We start from the raw sequence: 5,075 nt of genomic DNA, 5'->3' as shown, positions 1-5,075 counted from the left end.
CTGTCTGTCTGTCTGTCTGTCTGAGCACCTCACTGTCTGACTGTCTCAGCACCTCACTGTCTGTCTGTCTGTCTGTCTGACTGTCTGAGCACCTCAATGTCCATCTGTCTGAGCACCTCACTGTCTGTCTGTCTGTCTGTCTGTCTGTCTGACCACCTCTCTGTCTGTCTGTCTGCCCATCTGTCTGTCTGGGCACCTCACTGTCTGTCTGTCTGTCTGTCTGTCTGTCTGACCAGCTCTCTGCCTATCTGTCTGTCTTCCAGTCTGCCTGCCTCACTGTCTGTCTCACCACCTCTCTATCTGACTGTTTGTTTGACCACCTCACTGTCTCTCTCACAATCTCTCTCTGTCCAACTGATGGGCTCATTGTCTGTTTGTCTGCCCCCCTTCTTTCTGTGTAGCAAGATGGGCTACTGGGAATTTAACTGTTCATTCGTCCGTTATCATTCCTGCTGTCTCTCCACTCCTGTTTCATCTGTCTCTCCCTCCCTCCCTCTATGTCTCACTCAGACATCCATCCATCCATTATCTGTAGCCACTTATTCTGCACAGGGTCGTGGACTGGATCCTATCCCAGCTGACTCTGAGTGAGAGGCGGGGTTCACCCTGGACAAGTCACCAGGTCATCACAGGGAGACACACAACCGTTCACACCTACGGTCAATTTAGAGTCACCAGTTAACCTAACCTGCATGTCTTTGGACTGTGGGGGAAACCGGAGCACCCGGAGGAAACCCACGCGGACACGGGGAGAACATGCAAACTCCACACAGAAAGGCCCTCGCCGGCCCCGGGGCTCGAACCCGGACCTTCTTGCTGTGAGGCAACAGCACTAACCACCGTGACGCCCCACACTCAAACATGTTTCTTTAAAAACACTATCTTATAAATATTATATGACTGATTTAAAGGTTACTAAACTTCATCAATACACACAACAACAACAACAATAATAATAATAATAATAATAATCAATCATCATTATCATAATAGCAGCTCTGTGTGTGTGTGTGTGTGTGTGTGTGTGTGTGTGTGTGTGTGAGAGAGAGAGAGAGAGAGAGAGAGAGATTGGATGAAAATGTCCTCAGGCGTGTGAGACTGGAATTCATCCCATCTGTGTGTCAGAGAACCAGGCTGCTGGAAATGTGACCTAAATACCAGAATGAACACACACACACACACACACACACACACACACACACACACACACTGTACCCTGCAGTCAGCTTGTGTCAGATGGAATGTGTGTGTAAACGAGCAGGAAAAGTTGGAGACAGACAGACAGATGAAACAGTATAGTGATGAAGGCAGAGAATAGACAGAACAGAAATTATAAGAAAAAGAGATTAATGAAGAGAGAATAATGAATAGGATGAACAGAGATGGGCAGATAGAGAGATAAAGCATGCACAAGAATTATAAAAAGCTGAACAAAGGGGAAAAACACAGAGGAAAAAATAGAGAACAGAGAATGAAAGATAACAGAGAGACAAAATGTCCGAACCACAGACAGAAAGAGAACGAATCAGAGAATAAAGAGAAAAAATAAAAAGAGATAGAGTGGAAGTGAGACACAAAGAGAGACAAAGTTAGTGAGAGGCAAAGAGAGAGAGAGAGAGATACACATATACACTGTGAGATAGACAGCGAGTGAGACAGCAATGGTGCAAAACTGAAACAAGGAGAAAGTCAACATACGAGAGAAAGAGAGACAGACAGACAGAGGGACAAAAAAAGGGAGTGAGACAGAGATTGAGACAGAGAGATGAACTAATAAGGTGAACTTGGGGGGGGACTGTGATAAGATTATTTATAATACTGTATAAACACACTCAATGTAATATACACACTCATATCACACACACATACACACACACACACACACACACACACACACACACACACACACACACACACGCGGTGCCACACAGGATGAAAATCCGAATGAAAAGTCAAGGTCCAAATTTAGTCTGAAGTGTGTGTAAATACTCAATGTCACAATCTAAACAGACCACTGAGTGTGTGTGTGTGTGTGTGTTCTGTCTTGCTATTCTGTCTGTTGTGTTGTTCCCTCTTAGCAACAACATCCATCTCTGTCTCTCTCTCTCTCACACACACACACACACACACACACACACTATATATATATATGTATGACACTTGCATTAACTGGACAGAGATCTGATTAACACAACTATCAGCTCAGTCACGATCACTACTCTGAAGGTTACACACACCATGTTAACTACCTATAACTATGGTAACACCTTTTAGTGACAGTTAAATTTTTTATTATATGATATTGTGTGGGCGGCACGGTGGTGTAGTGGTTAGCGCTGTCGCCTTACAGCAAGAAGGTCTGGGTTCGAGCCCCGTGGCCGGCGAGGGCCTTTCTGTGCGGAGTTTGCATGTTCTCCCCGTGTCCGCGTGGGTTTCCTCCGGGTGCTCCGGTTTCCCCCACAGTCCAAAGACATGCAGGTTAGGTTAACTGGTGACTCTAAATTGAGCGTAGGTGTGAATGTGAGTGTGAATGGTTGTCTGTGTCTATGTGTCAGCCCTGTGATGACCTGGTGACTTGTCCAGGGTGAACCCCGCCTTTCACCCGTAGTCAGCTGGGATAGGCTCCAGCTCGCCTGTAGAACAGGATAAAGCGGCTAGAGATAATGAGATGGATGGATGATATTGTATGAATAATCAGGATATTTTTTATCAGAACATGAGTTTGGTGAAATGAAGTGAGTCAAATGTTTCACTTTTTCAGCATTTGTTTGTGTTAAATTGTGGAGCGTTAAATCCTGGATGTGGGCGGAGAACAGTGTGAAATCAGTGTGATGTAATAAAATGGGTTCTCCACAGAGTAAGTTGCACCGTCGTTGCACTCCAGTGGTGAACTCCGAATAAATCCCGTTTCAGCAGATTTTGTGTTTTAAAGTTCATCTGCAGAGAGGTTTATAAAGTGATTTGTCATCGTCCTCCGTCACGCAGTGGTTAATGGTGTTTATTTTATGTTTGCAGATGATTTATGAATCTTATAAGGATCATTAGTGCGATTAATGTCACTGTCATGAAAAAAGTCCTGCTGCATTTGACTGACCTTTAGAGCAAAAAAATAATTATACAGCGTCCAAAAAATACACGGTGATGAAATCTGCAGCTGTGCAGAGTTTTCATTAATCTACACACCAAGGCCCTCTGTCAAACATCAGCAAACATCAACATCACATCAGGGTTCAGGAACAAATTACACAGGTTCTCTCAAAACATTATACTCCTGAAATGCTCTGAAAAGGTGATATGTTGTTTGGCTTCCAACCGCCAACATTCTCCAACACACACACACACACACACACACACACACACACACACACACACACACACACACCAACATTCTCCATTAAAATACCAGCATTCTCCATGACACACCAACATTCTCCTTAAAAACACCAACATTCTCCATTACAGACCAACATTATCCAACACACACCAAATTCTCCATTACACACCAACATTCTCCTTTAAAACACCAACATTCTCCATTACAGACCAACATTATCCAACACACACACCAAATTCTCCACTACACACCAACATTCTCCTTTAAAACACCAACCTTCTCCATCACACACCAGCATTCTCTTTAAAACACCAACATTCTCCATCATAGACCAACATTCTCCATGAAAACACCAACATTCTTCATTAAAACACCAACATTGTCCATTAAAACATCATCATTTTCCATCACACCTTAACTTTCTCTATCACAAACCCACATTCTCCAACACACCCCAACATTCTCCATCACACACCAACATTCTCCATTAAACACCAACATTCTCCATCACACACCAACATTCTCCATTACAGACCAACATTATCCAACACACACACCAAATTCTCCACTACACACCAACATTCTCCTTTAAAACACCAACCTTCTCCATCACACACCAGCATTCTCCATCACACACAAGCATTCTCCATCACACATCAACATTCTCCATTAAAACATCAGCATTCTACATCACACACCAGCATTCTCCATCACACACCAACATTCTCTATCACACCCCAACATTCTCCATCACACACCAACATTCTCCATCACACACAAGCATTCTCCATCACACATCAACATTCTCCATTAAAACATCAGCATTCTCCATCACACACCAACATTCTCTAACACACCCCAACATTCTCCATCACACACCAACATTCTCCATCACACACAAGCATTCTCCATCACACATCAACATTCTCCATTAAAACATCAGCATTCTACATCACACACCAGCATTCTCCATCACACACCAGCATTCTCCATCACACACAAGCATTCTCCATCACACATCAACATTCTCCATTAAAACATCAGCATTCTACATCACACACCAGCATTCTCCATCACACACCAACATTCTCTAACACACCCCAACATTCTCCATCACAGACCAACATTCTCCATCACACACCAACATTCTCCATCACACACCAACATTCTCCATCACACACAAGCATTCTCCATCACACATCAACATTCTCCATTAAAACATCAGCATTCTACATCACACACCAGCATTCTCCATCACACACCAACATTCTCTAACACACCCCAACATTCTCCATCACACACCAACATTCTCCATTAACACACCAACAATATCCATCACACACCAACATTCTCCATTAAAACACCAACATTCTCCATCACACACCAGCATTCTCCATCAGACACCAACATTCTCCATCACACACCAACATTCTCCATTAAACACCAGCATTCTCCATTAAACACCAACATTCTCCTTAAAAACACCAACATTCTCCATCACACACCAACATTCTCCATTAAATCACCAGCATTCTCCATCACACACCAACATTCTCCATTAAAACACCAACATTCTCCATTAAATCACTAGCATTCCCTATCACACACCAACATTCTCCATTAAAACACCAACATTCTTCATCATGCACCAACATTATCCATTAAGCACCAACATTCTCCATTAAATCACCAGCATTCTCCATCACACACCAACATTCTCCTTAAAAACACCAACATTCTC

Source organism: Neoarius graeffei, chromosome 28, assembly GCF_027579695.1.
Source record: "Neoarius graeffei isolate fNeoGra1 chromosome 28, fNeoGra1.pri, whole genome shotgun sequence".
Taxonomy (NCBI): domain Eukaryota; kingdom Metazoa; phylum Chordata; class Actinopteri; order Siluriformes; family Ariidae; genus Neoarius; species Neoarius graeffei.
The sequence above is the reverse complement of the archived record's forward strand: the minus strand, read 5'-3'. Positions refer to the sequence as shown.